General features: G+C 35.8%; 1 long non-coding RNA gene across 1 annotated transcript; it reads left to right on the plus strand.

Annotated features, from left to right (window-relative positions):
- The first annotated feature begins 507 nt into the window (after positions 1 to 507).
- On the plus strand, positions 508 to 18523 carry LOC149065058 (uncharacterized). Its single transcript, XR_016195684.1, has 3 exons — positions 508 to 717; positions 1132 to 1295; positions 12494 to 18523. It is a non-coding gene; the product is annotated as an uncharacterized LOC149065058 (long non-coding RNA).
- The last annotated feature ends 2441 nt before the right edge of the window (positions 18524 to 20964 follow it).

The raw sequence follows: 20964 nt of genomic DNA on the forward strand, positions 1-20964 counted from the left end.
AGTAGTTGTTTTGAGATTTTAGAAATCAATTTTTTCTTCAAGTGACATCATCGTCTTATTATTTCTCTTTCGATCTTTTTTTTCATGCCTATTAAACTGTCTTCAAAATTATTGTTAGAATAAAATTGATTCAATTTTTGGTGCTTTATTTCTTCCAATCATTTTTTTTCATTCCGCGGAACAAGCGCCATCTCCCGAGAAACTGATCATCGTCGTATTCTGCAGTGGCTTTGCGATAATTTTCGGAGAGCGTTATGATAAAACTCACATTGCACACTCCTATTATAATTCAAACATCGAGCTTACATTACTTGTGATATAAATATAAAATTCGATGGATTAAAACTCATGGAAGACGACGATTCAATTTTCGGAAGATGGCGAAACCATTCGGAAATGACGACGATGACGTCATAGAAAGAGACAAAAGACAACAACGACTACAAACTTCATCCTTTGTTTACCACATTAGTATGCAGTCATAGTCGACAATATTTACCTTTATTTACTTTATCCTTGTACGTCCTAGTAGGCGAGAGCCCTGTATAATTATTATTGTATTGTATTGTATCCTTGCACCTGCTTGGTCAGAAGGCTTCTTTGATCTTCTTCAAGCATTCTTGGATGTTATTTTTATACACATCTTTTGTGGGAGAGTTTTATGTGCCATGGATGCATAGAGCCTTGAATAATATTACAGTCAAGTCAAGCGTGCTTGTAAATGCTTTTACGTAAAAATTCATGCTGCTGAATGAATGTGTGTATTCATATACAGCCAAACCTCGGTAATGAGTCACTCCTGGGAGAGCAAAAATATGACTTGATAAGCGGAGTGACTCGATAAACGGAGTCAGACATAGCTGTGCCAATTCCTGCCTGAGGGTAATTGGGACTTCCAAAAAGTGATCCGGTAAGTGGAGTGACGTGTTAACCGGGTGACGCACTAACGAGGTTTGACTGTATATGTATATGATGGTAAATATCTCATACATATTTCAAATATCTTTCAATTAAATTGTGATTTTTATCGCTTCTTATGCATCAAATTCTTTCTCACTCGAAAAAACCAACAATCTAAATACACTAATTTTGTATTTGTCTTTGTTTTTTTTCTTTCTTTTCTTGCCCTAGATAGGTGCAAAATTACGTGAAACAAGTCAAGGGAAGATGTGAATGCTATCATCGATCTTAAAGTCAAACTATCATTAAATTATCGCCACCAATTAGGACTCAATCTCTACAGGATTTGCTGATTCTTCAGACCTGATTCGCTCATCACAACTCTTCGACTGCAGGTCAGTGGTGCATGTTGGGTCATGGATTCTGGGTCCCTCCTCCCAATATTTTTTAATTATCTCTTGAGCTAAAGGTCTGTTTACATGTGTTGAGTGATTGAGTAGTTAACTAAATTTTAAGTTGTCAAGCGCTTTAAAATGTATGCAGATGATAAGGGACGTTCATGTGTCATTTAGTTGGTAAATGCTTAAGTAATTTAGTGAAATTAATATGATTTTATTTTTTCTGGGAACAGCTTTGGTATAAGGGGCTGGTTGGGGATTTTTGGCGACTTTTTTTCCGGCGCCAAATATGGACGATGGACCGAGAAAAAGCCGCCAGACACTACGTGCGCCAGAAAAAAAAATCTTCAGCATAGAAAACAGTAAAGCCGGGTTTTCCTAGGAAAAGGTTTTCTACAATGTGTGCAGCGTGAAATCACTGATTGGTTAAATACATGAAATTCACGTTTTTTAACCAATCAATGTTTTCACGCTGCACACAGTGCAGGTAACCTGCTCCTAGGAAAACCCGGCTTAAAAAGCAATAAAAACAAATGGTATAAACAAAAATAAACTCTGGATTGTTTAAAAAATAAAACTGTGGAAAAAAAATGAATCAATCGGGGTTTAAATAAAACCCGGACTGTTGGAAAGAATAAATCGATCAGGGTATAAATAAAACCTGGGATTGTTTAAATAAAGCCTGGACCGTTGTTTAAATAATAAATCGATCTGGGTTTAAATAAAACCCGGGCATTGTTTAAATAATAAATCGATCAGGGTTTAAATAAAATTCGGGCACTGTTTAAATAAAGGAAAAAAAGGGAACCATACAACCTGACCAGATGACCAAAATGTAATCCAAACACTCGGAACAGACACAAACGACAAAATGGCTGTACGGCTGTTTGAAAAGACGCGCTACTACAACTAACACCACCTGGCAGAATTTTTCAGAAAAGCTTCAGAACATTCTAGAGCAGTGGTTCTCAACCGGGGGCCCTAAGATATTCCAGGGGGGCCACGGATGAAAATCTTGCAAAAGGGGAGCCACGGCTACTGATACGGGGGCCACGAAGAAATTTGTGACATTAAATTTTTTTAGTCACTCTGACTAAAAAAATTTAATTTCAAACAAAATGTGCGCATAGAATATCTTTTTCGTAATTTTTCCCCATTCAAGTAACATTAACACGAGGAAGGAAATAAAAAAAAGTGGTTCATGTAATATCGGTGATTTACGACTTGGGGGTGACAGTAGGCACTGACACAAACTATAGAAGAGGTTTAAGAAAAATGGAGTAACTGTAAGACAGAAAATTGTGCATGTTCAGACTTTTCATTCAAAGAGAGCTGCCAGAAAGAAAACAGACAAAGATTTGTTGACCATTCATTGACATTCTTTTGAGTGCTGGTAGTAAATGTAATCCAAGAAGTAGATGGGTGAAAAATGAAAGCTTGTAAAAAACCCATCGTTTTCATGCTATTACAGACGGATAGCCATCTAGTTTAGCACAAAGCTATCTTCAGCCAGCACTGACTGGTCTGATGGGGAATATATTTATAAAAATCGAATAGGGAATGATTGCTCTGGGGTATTTTTTATGAATTTTGAGGGGAGTGCAAACAATCCATTGCCTCTGCTGAAAAGAAAGTCGAATTCAGTTATAACGAACTCCGAGAGACCAAATCATACACGAGGAAAAATACCCGCGAAATTTAATTTTTTAAAACTACATTGCTGTGATTATGTATTGGGACAGGGGTGGCTTACGCGAGGGTGCAAGGGGTGCGGCAGGTTGTAAGGTGCGGCAGCGTAGACTTTACTTAAGACAACAAGATTTAGCAGAGTAAAAATTCACGACATCACGCTTTTGAGTCATACTATACCTCGACAACGGTAACGTTGAGAAAATAGACAAGGCCTCTGATCGCAATACCAGAAACAAGAATGTAGCCTATCTGGGCGGCTCGAGACAAAATCTGTACCCGTGTGGGACTTATTTTTTGCACCTCCTACCTATTGCTCCCTCCATAGTCCCTACTTCCTGCGTCAGGGAATCTTTCGGGGGGCCCATGCCCAATTTTCCACGGGGCCCCTTCTACACTTAATTCATAGAGTGAAAAAAGAAAAGTTTTAAGGATTTAGTCCCGGACCTCCAGCTGGAGCCCTGTCAGCCCTACCCTTAGAAGGTCATGCCCCTCCCTCACAATTTATCCAAACAATTCCTAACAAAACATTTTTTGCGGCCCTTCATTTCGGATTTTGCGCCCCTCCAGAGCCGACAGTTTGGTTTTTTTGGCCAATGGAATTTTTTTTTACTCATTCACCCCGGATTTAGCATCCTCTTAAGCGGTGCCCCGTGTGGTCGCATTGGGTCGCATGGCCAAGCGCCACCCCTGTACTCTATTACAAGGGCCATGTGTGCATTTTGGTTCCCTCACCCATGGCCCCCACAACAGCCCGGGATAATTCTCATAATTTTTTGGCTTTTTCAGGCTATAAATTTACTATAAAAGGGGCCGTGAGAAATCTGACTGGGAGGGGGCCTACAAAAGATCTCAGCCTAGGGGCCCGTACCCTCACTCATAATTTAATCCATAATAGTATGGATTAAATTGAAGAAGAAAAAAATGCGGTTTTTCACTTGTCCGGCCCCTGGAATACCAGAAACACCTTTGAAAAAATTTTCTTAATAAAAATTACCCCGTTAAATATCATCTTGATATCATCATGATGATGGCTCACAAAAATAAGTGCTCTTTCAAGGATTAAGTTATCTGGCATTTATTAAGAATGGTAAAATAATTCTAGAACAAAAAAATTTTCTACTTCGAAAGCAGGACACACACACGTTTTGCATGGTAAACAATTATGTGCGGCTTTCTTCTGAAAAAAAACCAGGTTTATCTCCAGGTGCCCTTCACCGAATCCCTATCAGCCTCCTGGCAGGGTCGCCAGTAGGGGCGGCACATGAGGCTTCGCACCCGGCGGCAGGTAAGCTCGAGCTGCCCCTGTATTGGGACTTCCTCCAAGATTGACACCACATCTTTAACGTTTTTTTAATCGATACTGTAATGCTTCCTTTTAACTGCCCTACTACTGGCCTGCAGCATCCTAAATAATTTCAATGCAATTTTCCTATCCTGCAAGAACAATGTTGTGGACATTAGAAAAAAAATTCTAAAAAGGCGTATGACTACATTTAAAGCAATTTAAATCCGTTTATTTGAGACTCACTGCATCTGCTGATTTCTAAAAAAAGTGCAATAAATTCTCACTTTGTCTTCACTTTGATATGTCCACAACCCGCTTAATGCGTCTCTTTGTATCTGTCAACCTAAAATTTATGGTTTTTAGTGTTGATAATACGCATGCAAAACCAATTCAGCGACGCGTTTTCACAATCTGCTTGGATTTGATAGTTTTTTTTTTTTTTTAAATAACGTGATCTTCACGTATTTTTAAGGGATCAGCATGATCCGCCGAGGGAATTTGTTAGTGTCGGTTGGTAAACATCCATGTCCGAACCGGTACTCGAACCCAGACCTCACAGTGAGAAGCTAGTTCCCTAACCACTCGACTGCCAGGCGGCGCAATAGCAATGATATCTAAATGCCAAAGATTTGGAGTTCGAACCAAAATGAAAACGTCAAATAATTGAAATTGTGCTTCGTATAAATGAAATATTTTAATATTGAAAGATATATATATATATAGAGATTAATCTCGTGCCCGTAGTCAAACGTCTCATAAATGTGAAATTTTGTCATAAAACTGAGAGTGAGGCACGAATCCCCTTGCGCACAAGTGGAATTTCGAGGCATTTACGCACAACCGAGCCCGTCTTGGCCATTTTTCTTCCCACCCTTTTTTCCTTCTTAAATTTATAAAAGTAAAAAGGACATAATCATTATAAAAAGGACTGTTTTCAGATCAAATTGCCGAAGTTCAATTACTTTACTGCAAAAATGTCAGATTTTTTTTTTTTTTTTGAGGGGAAATACAGTCAAACCCAAAGCGTATCAAAGACCCTTTATTAATACGCTTTGGTCAAAGCGTATCCAAGGGATTAGAAAAGTTTTCGTTAAAACGATATTTTTTCCCGTTATAATGGCATTTGTTAAAATGAGAGTTGACTGTATTTCGTCTCTAACTATTTTTTTATGTGTATTTGGAGGCTGCATGGGTAACAGGACGTACGGCACTTTACTGGTGAGTCATTAGTCTTAGAGACATACCCAACTAGAAAAAGTATCCAAATCATCACGTGTCATATGTCATTCATGTTGTAAGGGGTTGTATAGCTATAAAATCTAAAAGAAAAAAAACTTTTTATACCGTCCCCGTGTGCCAAAGAACCCAATTAAGAAGTTGTTGCTCTGTCTTTCCCGATGCCAACTAAAATAATTTCACGTTTCTAAGTGCAATATTCACCGAGACATGAGAATTCGAAAAATTGAGGAAATTTGGGAAAAAACAGCATTAAATGCGGGTAAAATGGTTTCCCCTCATTTAATGCTGTTTTTTTTCAGACTTTCTTCGAATATCTCAGTGAAAATTTGAACTTAAACACGTTGAATTTTTTTGTTGGAGACCAAGAAACAACTTTCCAATTGGGTTTTGGAGCACAGGGTGTCCGTATAAAAAGTTAACATTTTTATTTTAATAACTATGCACAACCCCTAGCAACATGAATCAAATATCTGAGTACTACATAATTATTCGGGTACTTTTTCCAACTGGAAGTATGCCTCTAGGACCAATGGTTCGCCAGTAAAAAATGCCATATGCCCCGTTACCTATGCGCCCTGTAAATTAAATATAGTACGTGCTGTTATGAGAAATATTATGTCGTGTTTAAGCCAACTTGCACGTTGCTTCGTTCGCCTGCAAGAGAGCGGTCACATTATGAACCAAAAAGCCACTTGAAGGTAGCTTGTCATCCAATGAAATATTAGATTTTCACCTTATCGAAATTGAAGTCAACAAACTGATGATTTTCTTATTTGAGAATCTGATTATTTATATTTGGGCTTGAAATCCTGATAATGAATCATTATTATGTTCACGCGAACAGTTTTGTCACTGCGTACATGATTTCTCTGGAATGAATGGTTCAAACAAATATTTAAAAAATTTTCACACATATTTTAGTTCATTTTTTTAAATTCATAGTAGGGCTTGAAACATGAACCTATATCCTTGATACATGTATTATTGTTGAAAACGATATGGAAGGTTGAACTTTTCAATTGTGATTCATTTATGTGGCACACATTACTACTTTTACACTACTTTTATCCGCACGAAGAGAATAAAATTAACAAAACTGCTTGCTACCACTTTTTGCGATTTTTATCATTATAAGAATGCATATTTTGGAAGCTAAAACACTGACATTTCTCAATGAAACCATAATCTTTTACACAAAAAAAACTAATTTGGAAATAATAAAAATTTCATCCAGTAAAGAGTAACTTGATGACATTGTGCCGTCTTCAAGCTTAGAGTTTACACATTGATTAAAAATATATATTTTTTTTAATTGGACTGACACAACACATAAAACAAACGAATCAAACTGAGAAAAACACTAAACAATAAACTTCACAAAAAGTAACATTACGATGATACAGACCCTTTGTGACCTCAAGGGATTTATTCCATTTTTACTGTATTTTATTATGTTTATTTTGCTTTTTCGTTATTTTCATAAATTAAAAATTAATCAAATTAAATTCAAAAATATTTCTACTTCAGACAATTTTTGAATAATTATCTTTTTATAATTAAATATCTCTATTATAATTAAATGGGAAAACGGGGGGGGGGGGGAGAAAGGAAGGGGAGTAGGAAATTATTCATGTTCGCAAGGGGGGCCACAGGAATGAGAAATGGTTGAAAGGGGGCCATGGAAAAAAAAAGGTTGAGAACCACTGTTCTAGAGCAACAACAACCCAGCAGAACAACGGACCAGAGCGCGCCAACAATGGCAACTTATTGCCCGTAAAAAGTGCACCAGTTGCACTTGGCCTCGATGAGGATCTACTTAATCATATATCGTGTGGACACTTTTTTTGAACAATCAGTAACACATTATTTAGTTAACTACTTAATCACTTAAGGTGTGTAAACAGGCTTTTAACTAATGAATTATTCTTTCAGATGCGCACTAACAAGATTTGTTTTTGTGCAGTTTTTAATGCTTTCGTTTTGGTTAGGGTACTGTTAGATAACTATCCATTTTCGTTAATTTTTCTCTGTCAGTTATGGTCATTTCAAAAAATGGATCAACAAATTCTTGGGTTTGTCATTTAGTATCGAAATGATGGTATTTAATTATTATCTTCTACAAATAGGTCATCTTCTAGGTAATGGATGGCAAGGGTGAAATTTCTTAACTCTTGCATCCAGGTCCTGAAAGCAGGGCCTTCTTAAGAGTATCATGGACCTCCGGGTCAAGTTTTTTTTTGGAGGCCCTACTTGGTAAATCATAGAAAATGTAAACGGGATCGCATTTTTGTGAGGCCCTGTGCCGTGGGTGGACCCATGCATTAAGACAGCACTGCCTGAAAGTATCCCAATATTTTTTTTTGGCATTTGTCAATCCTCATGATAATCCTACTGCGGCTCCTTTATGTCAGGAGTTTAAACTGATTCATTTATATTAATTTCATAGTAAGATTTTTGTGTAGATAATGGTATTAAAAGCTGTAGAATCATATGACAATTTTCTTCGCCTGTTGGCGATTTTCTTTGACAAGAAAAAAATCTGAGAGCATGAAAAGAAGTCATCTAGAGCAGTTCTTCTCAACTGCCGGGCCCTGAAATCAGTCAAACCAGGCCATGAATGATTCACTATCTCATTTTTCCCCATTTATTCCTTATCAGTCATGTGTATGACAGGGCTTCCCCTCACAAAAAAGAAATCAACTGGGCTGCTGGCTTCCAAGGGTTGAGAGCCACTGGTCTAGAGTGAAAAAAGATTATTCTTTCTGACGTCTTTCCTGCTAAAGAAAGAAATTACACAGAAAAATGAGTCAACATTAAAATGAAAAATGACGATAAAAATGAAGGCCAAAAACAATAACAAAACAACATTCTTAGACTAAATGAAGGGGATGGAAATTAAAAATATAACATCGTCATCAATAATATGACTATCTCTCTTGATACATGAATAAATATTCTTTCGAATATAAATATCATTTGAAAATAATATATATATAATTAAATAATTAATTAATTTTTTATATATACCAGGTGTACAAGTATGAAATGCGGATTTAAAAAAAAAAACACGTAAAATTCGGAAGAACGATAAAAAGTGCTTTATTCAAAGTATGCCCCATTGCTTGTTATACATTTCCCCCATCTTTCCTGAAATTTGTGAATACCACGCCAGTGAAAATCTTCCCCTTTTGCTGCGAACAATTCATCAAGCTATTTTTTCACATCTTCGTACGAACCAAAGCGCTGCTCAGAAAGTGTGTGACCCATCAATGCAAACAAGTGGTAATCGGAAGGAGCCAAGTCTGGTGAGTAAGCCGCATAGGGTAGAACTTCCAGCTGAGTGCTTCCAATGTGCAGCGAACCGCTTTTGCCGTATGTGATGGAGCATTGCACATTGACCATTGAACATTGTCAAGGATCATTTCACATTGTCATGGGGCATTGCGATTGGAAACAGCTTGTTGACTAACGCCCAATTGCTCTGCGAGTTGTTTTTGTGTCTGTGTAGTATCATCTTCGTCCAACAATGCTTCCAATTCCACATCTTCTTTTTTTTTGGTGGTTTTCCATGTTCCTTGTCTGCAACATCGAAGTCGCCACTTTTGAAACACCGGAACCATCATTCACACGTATCTTGCGATGGAGCATGTTCACCATAAGCTTCTCGAAGTAATTGGTATGATTCAGCAGCAGTTTTCTTCAAATGAAAACAAAAAAATTAATGCTGTCCGCGAATGCTCTTTGTTCAGTATAACTTTCGACATATTGAACACAACAATACAACACTATGCACCCACTTTTCCAATTTATCACTCGTGCGCATTTGACACTTGTTGATGACACAACAAGATGGCGCAGTGTCAAATCTTTATAGCACAAACTGCATTGGTGCACCATCTGTTTTCTGAAATCCGCATTTCATACTTGTACACCTGGTAAACCCAGACTCTTTCAAATATGATACTGCAGTTAGGGTTCAATAAAAAACATGATTGCGGGATATAATGGCCAGTATGAAAAAAAAAATTAAAATAGAGATATAAAAAATGTGTGTTCAACCTGAAAGAATTCATATGTAATCCTGAGAACAAATTCAAACTGACATGTTGGTGAAATGTATAACAAACAAAAAAATAAGAGCTTCAAAAATGTGTGCTCATGTTAATGGACTCGATAAGCTCAAATGCTGCTGTAAAGCCTATTGTTTACTAGAGAACTTTTAAATATGACGTCACATTCAGAGGATAACCTATAGCAAAAAAAGAAATAGCAACCAAATAATAATAATAGCCAGCAAACAGTCTAGAAAGGGAATCGCCAAACAAATAAGGGATTATGATACCATAGCTGTTCCTGTGCATTTTATGGTGGAAAAATTTCCCCTTTGTGAAATATCTGTATTGATAACTCCCCCTGGTGAGGAAAAATGATTTGGACAAGTTCAGTAGAAACGAAACACTTCGCAATCGGCCACAACCAACAACATGCTTTGTATTATTGATAAGATCAGTTATTTGTCAATTTTTTAAAGATGTTGTGTTTGAACTTTACTTAACTTAAATATTTTTTATGGATTTCTGAAGTCGATAAAATAACCCTTGAAAATAATCGCTTTCGTTTAGTAATGGAATCAGTTCATAGAAATTTTCACAGACAAATAGCGAAAAAGGGAAAAGTATCCTTTATCTATCTCTGCTGTTACATTTCACTTATTTTAACCCTCAATCTTAAAGTAATAAATACTTACTTGAATGTTTACCGAGAAGTTGAAATTCAAACTAACTTTGTTGGACACTCTCAATCATTCAAGCTTAAGTTATGGTTCAGAAGCAAATCATGAAATGACCTGTGAATCTAAAAAATATATTTATGAGCATAATTTTTCTTCAGTTATTAAAACATTTATCCGTCGTCAAATACTAACATTGGCCTTAATAATGTTACAGACATAATGGGAGTGTTCAAAGTTTTTTAGTGTGTAGATAGGATAGAGACCATGACATATTTTCGTATAAAGACAAACAAGTTATGGAACAACATCAAAAGACAGGACTGGGCCAGGGATCTTCAAAGCCTGGCCACAAATGGCTGTGCTTTGACGACAGTAAAATTTTGAAAGCATTTTTTTCCTTATGAAAATTTTTTTTAAATTCATGTCCCAATATTTTTCCTGTTTTAAAATATCAACTCTGTTATGGTCATTTCGGAAACATATTTTAATACCAGATTATATCTAGTATTAAATCTGATATCACTTTTGAACTCATTGAAAAGTTTACTTTTATTGCTCGATCAACTTTTTTGGATTTGACTTTTAAAAAACGACTTCAAATTCATGTTATATCTTTCGTATCTGATTTTTCACTGTCGAATGTCCACTTTTTTATATCATGATCATAGATGATTTAGTTTCCTTTTTCCTCTTTATCAACATCAAATGATACATAGTAAACGGAGATATGCTTCAAAATATAATGAAAGTTTCATCAATCATTTAAATTTATGATGAAAAAACCTAATTTAGGCTAAAACACTAGTGGTTGGCATCATCAGGAGAATTGATAAAACTGGATCAAAGTCAAATTATTTACGTACACTATTGTTTTGCGAATGGTCAGTTGATTCTACGGCTGGCAGCGAATTGAAAACAGTTCTTATGCTGGGAGAACCTGATTGGCCGAGAGATGTGGAGTTATCTGATTGGCTGTTGTCGTCATTCTGTTGCTGGATCTGGAAGGGAAGGTTCTTGTTCTTCTGAGAGCTGGTATTTTCAAAGTTTCTTCTTTTCTATTATAGCTGTTTTTTGCTTGTATATTTCAATAGCCTCTCTGTAGATTCGTGGGAAGAAGTGGTCAACATTAGCTATTACCTGTGTTTTGCTGAACTGTACACTATGGTTGTCGTTAAGCACATGCTCCGCCACCGCCGACTTTTCTGTTTGGCCCATTCTGCAGCATCGTTCATGTTCTTTTATTTTCGTGGCCACAGATCTTCTTTTTTTTCAGTTGTTCCACAAGTGGTTGAACTAGTGTTGGGGAAAAATTGAGAACTAACTCAAATGATCTTCAAACTGGAAAAACAATTTTCATCAAATGATGGCCACGAAAACCTTATCAACTATTCCCTCTCTTGTTATTTCTGTCAGTTAAATACCAAAGTAAAGTGGTACAATTCGGCATTACTACTTAACCATACGTGCACCCTGTGCACATTCCTCTGTGGAATTTCTATCGAATCAGCATATGCTAGAATGTGTGTTCTAAGTGTATGTGGAGCCCCTAAAGTATTTCTGTCATCAGAATTGTGCTTGTTTTGTGTTCTTGCTGGTGCTGTCACTTGTCTTACATATTTTGAAAAAAATATAGTAAATTCTTGAATTTTCATGTTATGTCAGTTTCGTGTTGTTGGTCTGCCAGTTCTGTGCAGAAAGACTTTCTTAAATAGTAGCCCGGCTTGTGCATTCAAATCAAATTTATTCATTTTCAACATACATAGATTAAACATTAGTTTTGTGAAACACATTTATCATTCAAAGGCTGTGATGCCTGTATGGGGGATTGAAAATTTACGTGATAATTAATGAATAAAATTAATGAATAAAACATGTGAAACATATGACATGAACAGAAAAATTAAAAAAGACATATACAGCATAAACGAGACGAAATGATCAATGCCAAATAAAAAAAATACGTGAAGATCAACAACGAGAAAATATACACACACAACACAAAAAAGACTTTTTGCAAACTTTTTGCAAAGTTTTTACTGCATGGTGAGAAATGTAAAATAAACAAAACATTAAATAAAAAATATATGGGGGAAAAAAATGAAACTCGCACAAACATAGACATCACAAACAAGAACAATTTTTTTTAAAATTGAAAAATATACATAATTAATGTGTAAAAAATTGACCTTGAAAAAATTGATTGCAATAGATTTAGACTTTGTGATGATGATATTTTTCCTTTTGCAGATAAGATTCCCATTACAATCTGCGGGATGAAACAGCAGAAGTTCTATAAGAGGATATGCAGAGGAAATGTTTCAAAAAACACCAGACTTCAAAAGAATTTCTGAAACGAACAGATTTTGTTGCCTGTTCTCCGTTCAAACACATCTTTAATAGTATGGGTGAATCATCTGTGAGATTGAAGGCATAACCAGTTTTATATCGATTTATACAAAATATATAATTTTTGATCTATCTCAAGCTGAAGAAAACTCACACAAATATCAGTGTGGCAGAAAATCATCGACGAAAATTATTTAGAATAGGGATTTCGAAGAAATCAGAATAGATTTAGAATAGTGTCCATAAAAACATTAGACTGAAATGTCCACACTTTTTACTTTTAAACCGCACATCACCTAGGCTCTGTCAACATTTATCAACCAAATACCCACACTGTAGGAAACACATCAGTGTGATATCTCTGGTAAAACGTTTTCAGAAATCAGCAATTTTTAAATATACACAAAAAAGAGGTCCACATATGTGGAAGAACATTTCATCAGATCAACATTTTAAATAAGCACACAAAACTTGACACTGAGGAGGTGTCACACTAGTGGAATTTTGCGGAAAGGATTGTTTTGCAAAAAATGCAAATGTATGCAAAATAGATGAGGGAAGCCATATAATTGTGATGAAACATTTTTTTTACATCAGCAATTTGAACTGATACAAAGGACTCCACACTGAAAATTCTGTGGTAAAATATTTTTTTGAGTTGGCAATTTAAACACCAATACGGGGTCCAAAGTGGAGAAGGGCCATACATGTGTGATGTTCAGTCAAAAACAATTTCTGACATTTAACAGTTTTTACCAATGCAATACAGTCCACACTGGGGAGAAGTCACGCGAGTGTACAAATCCATGGTAAAGTACTTTCTTTTGTAGGTAATTTAAACATTCACACACGCATTTCGTGATATTTGTACTAAAATGTTCTCTAGTGGCAGCAATTTGAATATGCACAAAAGCGTCCACACGGAAGAGAAACCACACAAGTGTGAAATATGTGGTAAAACATTCACTCAAAATAGCCATTTAAAGATTCACAGAAGAGTTCACACGGGAGAGAAGCCACATGTGTGCGAAGTATGCAATAAAATGTTTTCTAACAGCAGCTGTTTAAACCGACATAAAAGAGTCCACACGGGAGAGAAGCCACACCAGTGTGATATCTGTCATAAAACATTTTCTCAAAGGAGCAGTTTAAACACTCACAAAAAATTCCATACAGGAGAAAAGCCACATGAATGTGATACCTGTGGTAAAACATTTTTCAGAGTAGGCGATTTAAATAGACACAAAAAAGTCCACACTGGAGAAAAGCCATACGGGTGTGAAATCTGTTGTAAAACATTTTCTGAATTTTTCCCTTTAAAATTACACTATAGACTCCATACCGGAGAGAAGACACATGAGTGTAATATCTGTGGTAAAACATTTTCTAATGCTCACAATTTTAACCGACACAAAAAAGTCCACACTGGAGAAAAGCCATACGAGTGTGAAATCTGTCGTAAAACATTTTCTGAACATTTCCCTTTAAAATTACACTATAGACTCCATACTGGAGAGAAGACGCATGAGTGTAATATCTGTGGTAAAAAATTTTCCAATGCTCAAAATTTTAACCGACACAAAAAAGTCCACACTGAAGGGAAGCCATGTAAGTGATATTTGTAGTGAAGTATTATCTGCTTAAAGCAATTTTTAATGGCACAGAAGCGTCCACATGGGAGAGAAGTTACACCAGTGTGATATCTGTCATAAAACATTTTCTCAAAGTAACAGTTTAAACTAACACATATTGTACACACGGAAGTGAAGACACATGAGTTTGATATCTGTTGTAAAGAATTTTCTGACCATAGTAATTTTAACCGACACAAAAGAGTCCACACTAGAGAGAAGCCACCTGAATGTGATCTTTGTTACTGGAAGTTTTCCACCAGTTCTTATCTGAAGAAGCACAAGTTGATTCATTCTGAAGGGAGTTCAAATGAAATTGATAGTGTGTCAAGCAAATAGCTTAGCATGGAAATATGTCCTCACCAGGGTTTGACAAATCCCAAATCGCCATGGTGACTAAAGAACTGGTGCCCAAATTTTTTTTTTGTTTTTGTTCTTAACACTAGAAGAGCAGGATTATACGATATACCCAAAAAGATTGCTGGCAGTCATTTTGCTGCTGTTTCTTTTTAGTGCAATATATTTAATCACACTGACTTTTTACAATAAAAATTACAAGCATTCCCCCCCCCCCCCACATGGTTAATTTGTTAATTTTGAAGAAATTTGAGTTTTCTTAAGCATACAGGGTGTCCATAAAAGGACTTTTCAACTATAAATATGAAAAATTAGAGGGCAACTGTGGACAAGATTTACCATGAAAAAAGATAGATAAATATTTCATTTACATCACATCGTCCATTTTGATGATGTATGTCATTTTTATATGTATGTCACTGTCTTTTTTTATTCACTTTATTTAATTGTTCACGCACGCTATGAATAACATATACTATTTTGCCACTGTAAATTTGCACTATCAAGGAAAAACTGGGGGCACTATTAAAATTTCATAATAAAAATTAACGTACAAAGAATATACAATTAAAAAAATACATCTTTGTCTTTCTTTTTTGTCAGTGCTATCTGATTCAGGTAGGACACTTCCGGAATCACTACTTTCTCTTTCGGGTGGATACAGCAGAAAATCATGATTTTCGTTGTCAGAGTTTGTATCTTCAGTCTCCTCAACCTCAGATTTTTTGTCCGAAATATCATTCATCGCTGATAAGATTTGACTATTTTGTTCTAATACATCCTTTTTCTATTTCACACTATGAATGAACACAGCCATTTCTATTTCACACTGTGAATGAACCTCTGTTTCCATGAAAGCTTTTAAAGCAGATGATGGCACGAAGAGTTATGAAATGTCAAACCAAAACAAAAACTGAGCTTGCCAGGTGAACGATCAGAAAAAGAATCTTCAACTTTGATAACAGACTATAGCTCAATAAGATATAGGGTTTTGGTTGTGGATACATACTGTCCCTGTCAATAGCTCTTTAGATTGCCCAGTAACCTGATGCAACAAATTTCGTTATTTTATTTATATTTCTTATATGCGTTATGTTACTCCTGAATATATGTTGGGTTGTGTGTGCCATCAGGGAATGATAGGAAATAAACGCCCATCACAAGGAGAAAATATACACAATTTACATATAGAAGTCAAAATGATTGCTCTTGGCTGTTCTAGGTATAAACGTTGATATCTCCTGATTAAAACCTTCATTGTCTTCAAATTTTCATACACAGAGATAAGAGCAAAAGTAATGAATGCAAAAGTGATGTGTATGTCAAATACTGCCGAGATTATAGCATTTTCAAAATTAAAAACCGTCAAAATGACTGCTCCAGCTGTTCTAGTATTAAACTTAATAATATTCTCAAATTTTGTGTTGATGAAATTTCTGACTATCTTTTGATTATCTTCAACATATCATTAAACACATCAACCTTGCCATCTGACTGGAAAATTAATAAGATTATCCCAATTCATAAATCAGGTTCTCTTTCAAATCCCCTTAATTTCAGACCCGTCGCTATCACCTCTACCTGCTGCAAGCTTTTTGAGCACATAGTTGCCAAACAAATCCGCTCACACCTAGATTCAATAAACTTATTTTTCTCAAATCAGCATGGCTTTCGGCCATCTTTATCAGTAACTACCCAATTAGCTCTTTTCATACATGATTTATCAAGCAGTATCAACAAAAATGTCCAAACGGATGTAATTTTCTTGGATTTCTCTAAAGCTTTTGACAGGGTGCCCCACAATAAACTTCTACTTAAACTCCAAAACCTTGGCCTATATGTTCAACTGCTTAAATGGGTGGAAGCCTTCCTTACCAACAGGGTGAATTCGAACTATTCTGTCAACCGGAAAGGGGGCGATAGATGACCCCAAGTGGATCATGGAACACCCCACCAACCCTTCCTATCTCAAACCGTTTTTGAGTTATTGTGGATAATCGATTATGGGGAAAAAATACAAGTCTGAAAAAACCAGAATTTGTGAAATTTCTCAGAGGACTATATGCAAACTAAGCCATGTTTAGAAAAACCAAAAAATTCTATAAGGTAACACTAGTTTCATTGAAATAGCTGGATCTAATGCTTAGCTACAATCGCTAAAAGATTGGAAAGTTCAAAATCAAATTTTTGCCAAAATTTTTAATAGTCGATTCCGTACCCTTTGTAGCTACTACAATCAGTCAAATTACTGAAAACTTGTCCATTGTGCTACCTTTCAAAAGAGCCTACAACAAATAATATCAGTGTTCTGATTCAGGAGAAGTTCATTCTTTTGTCCCCAATATATATCACTGAAATTAGCGTTTGTTGAAGTAGATATTCGGTAAAAATTAGAAATTTTCTGTTACAGATTTTGGTGAAAATTTGATTTAGCAAAAAAAAATCGTATTAGGTGACATTACCTCTGTCTACAGGATACCTGTATGGTGGGGTTCTAAGCACTGAGAGATTGGTGGAGTGAAAAATTGAATTGTTACCAAAACTTACTAAAATTACTTCTATGAATGCTGGTTGGTTGGCGATTTTGAAACAAGACTAAATTTCCCCTAAAATAGATATGATTTATTGTAGGCTCTGTCAAAAGCTGGTGTAATGGACAAGTTTTTGGTGAATTTGACCGATTTCAACTAGAAGAGTGTTTGCGTAATTGGCAATGAAAAATTTTGGCAACAATTCAATTTTGAACTTTGCCAATCTTTCAGCGCTTGTAGCTTCCCATTAAATCCAGATATTTAGATGAAATTGGTGCCACTTTATTGGATTTTTCTGCTCTTTTGAAATATGTGCTTGGTTTGCGTGTACATCTTTCAGAAACTTCAACAAATTCTTGTGAATTTGAATGAAACATTGATTTGGTTTTTTCAGACTTGACACATTTTTTTCATAATCGATTATCCACCATAACTTGAAAATTGTTCAAGATAGGACAGGGTTGGTGGGGTGTTCCATGGTCTACTTGGGCTCATCTATCACCCTTTTTTTCGTTTGACAGAATAGGTCAAATTCACCCTGTATATATGATTAATATTAAAAAACATTAAGTGTATTTCGGAATTGAGATATCCATTGATGACTTTATTGCTGTGTCACAATCGAATATTTCACATGTTTGAAACGGTTTTCATTGGATAATGTTAATTGCGTCTTCCTTGCACAATACATGATAACTTTCGTAATCAGATTAATCAAAAACAGGCCTGTTTTGTTTGTATGACACTTAGAACCGAAGTTGGGCCCACTTTAATGTTGCGGTTTTACATCAAGTAATCTGTGAATGAAAAAAAATTGAACGCTTTATGAAGGATGGTATTTTTGACATTTTATTTGAGTTTGAAACATGATTTCTGAAAATCTATATATTTTATCATTACAAAATTATTTTGTTATATATTGTGAAGGTTATGAACCAAAATCTAAGGTCTAACGTACTTATTTGTCTCATTACAGTGTTTTATATATGATATGCACAATGAAATTTCAAAAAATTATTACATGCATCAACAGGTTTTGGGTGTAACTTATGAGCATACCACACAATACTTTAAATTTGGTTCACAACCTGTGCTTCATCACCTTGCTGAATGTACTGTGAAAACAACAAAACATTTCGTCATAGAATTTTTTGCAATTGTATTTCGAATATTACATTAATTTTGCTTCAAATTTGACCTGAAAATGACAGGTAGTCCTAAATTTGTTATTGTTTTCACCGTTTCGAGACAGTTTCTATCAAAAAATGTTTATTAAAGTTCACTCCAGTACTATTTTATAAAACAAAATACTAAAAAGGTAGAAGAAGTAAAGAATATTAAAGAAGATCATGTGTGTATGTTTTTTTGTAGTTTTCCAGAAGATATTGTTGTTCATTCTTTCTATTTGAGTATACAGTGGTGCTCAAAAGTCTTTTGACAATAATAAATTTGTCTGTAAATTTTTATTTGAATTTTTTAATGAAATATATTCTATGTAACACAAACACTGAGTCTGATTGCAGACTATTATGGCCAAAAAATTGCTTTCTGACCTTTAGAATTGCTTTTTAAAATCAAGAAAAAAAAACTTAATCACTTGTATGGAGGGTCAAAAGTCTTTTGGTACAGACAAGAAATCTAATATTGAAGAGTAGATAAACTTTGCCTAATAACACTCAGAAAAAATCAGGAGTTTTCGTAATTTCCTTTATTTGCCTTTTTTGTTGGTGATTTTTTAACAACAAATCGGCAATAAATTGTAGGTCCCGGTCTAATTAGCCCTCATGTGCAGAAAATGACTGTGGTGCGACAAAATGATCAAATGATTTTTTCGAACAGAGCTAATAAATAGTCAAAACTGTCTTGTCTTGTGTGTGGGCATTATAGTTAATTAGAATAAGTCAAGTCTTCATTCGATTGCACACAGTGATTCATTTACAGGGGGTAGCGAATTTGAGGAATGAGTGGCTAAAAGACCTGTTAGAGAAGGAAAAAAAAGTGAAATTTGTGTAATCCTTAATAAATCCGCCTCTGCCCTGACAGCAAGGGACTAGGTCAGTGAAGGAGAAAAAAAAAAGTGACAACTAGAGAGTTTGCAAGCACGTGAGTGAGCAAAAAAATGACATGGAGCGTGAACAAGTATGTGAGTGACCAAACGAGTGTCCCACAGAGTGAGTAACCAGATAAGTGATTTTGATGAGAACAAAAAAAAATGTTGCTGCGTTGGTGATAACCACGCTAATGAAAAATTAATCTTTCCCTGGTTATATATATTAGGTTATTATAAAATGAATTGCAAAAAAAAAATTGTATTATGAAGTCCTAAGTGCAAATTATAATTTTTCTTATTTAACCTGTGCATTTGTGAAGCCTGTGCCATAACCACAGCTGGACAAATAGAGAAACAAATCCAGGTGCCGATCAAATATTTTAGGTGCTAAGCATAAATATTTGTTCTATTGGAAAATTTTGGGCATTTTGGATACCATTTTTTTTAGTTGGGCCTTGTTATTGTGGCTTGGGATTTGTCAAGCCCTGATTTAAACTGTTAGAATTCTAATATAAGTACCTATCAACAGTAAGAAGATGACATTTATAGGGCAGGGTCAGCTGTAGTAAAATCACTTTTGGCGATTTTTTGTTATTTTCCTGAGGAAATAGGATAATATTTTATTGTCGGTTTCGACTTCTTGTCTGTCGTCTACTCATTAACGCCAGGTTGTCCCTAGGAGCAGGTTTCTACAGCGCGCGCAGCGTGAGAATGCTGATTGGCCAAAAAAAAAAATCCAAATTTCAGGTTTTTAACCAATCAGCGTTTTCACGCTGCACACGGCGCAAAAGTTCTACTCCTAGGAATGGGTTTTTTGCGCAGCGTGAACCGAATTAGACCGGCAGAAACATGTTACGTAATTACGCTACGCGTTTGTATTTTCCTAGGGTGGCGCATCAGATCAGGACGGCTATATTATATTATATGGCCATGGCATCAGTTACTCTGTCGTCTGCATACTCCGGTTTGAAGAGAAGGGAAAGAAAACAACAAAAATGAAGGAAAGATCGGTGAAACGCACGACGCATTTGATTCCTCCAGAAGCAGTCAGCCAATAACGCCCGACGTAAAGCGCTGTCGTGAACCGTATTGCGCTCTGTAGGAAAACAGCCATACTGGTGAGTGGATGGCGTGTCGCGCTGGGTGATTCACGTCGCGCGTGGCACAGAAAACCTGCTCCTAGGAAAACCCGGCTTTAGAGGTTCTTTGTTTTGGACGTCTCCTTATGCTCAAATAAAATAACCGACCTTTAAGTTTAAATTTCCAGTTCAGTTTATGAGCTTTGTTAATAAGGAACTGAGCGGAATAAAGAATATAGTTTTTTTTACTTAAAACTTCATCATCACCACATGAGTCCCTTTGTGATTAGATGGCAGCACCTACTATAAAGTGGAGCGCGGAAATTCACTTCTTATGATCTTACCTGTCGTCTGTCTGTTTGGAGGTACTTTGTTTTGGATGTCCCTTTGGCATCATCTTTTGTATTTCATTTTTATTTAATTTCTCTCTTAGTTAATCTTGATTGTATGTATCCTCAATGTCTTCTGGTGGACTGTTTCCATAGAATGTATATTATAACTTTTCATTTGTTGAATAAATAGAAGATGCTCTCCGACACGACCCAGCCTCCTAGGAGGTGAAGAGAGGAAGTTGTCTTGCACAACAGCTCTGGGCGTGAGCGGTCATCAATCAATCAATCCTTGGCATCAAGCTTATATTACTGGAGGGAGCATCCAGCCCCCGCGACGGCAGCTATATCAAATGCAAGGAAATCACGTGACTCGGTGAAAACAAAGTTCCCGC

The sequence above is a fragment of the Pholcus phalangioides genome, unplaced genomic scaffold (assembly GCF_987345545.1).
Source record: "Pholcus phalangioides strain wild (caught in Gottingen) unplaced genomic scaffold, Ppha-v1.0 ptg000041l_1, whole genome shotgun sequence".
NCBI classification, from domain to species: Eukaryota; Metazoa; Arthropoda; class Arachnida; order Araneae; family Pholcidae; genus Pholcus; species Pholcus phalangioides.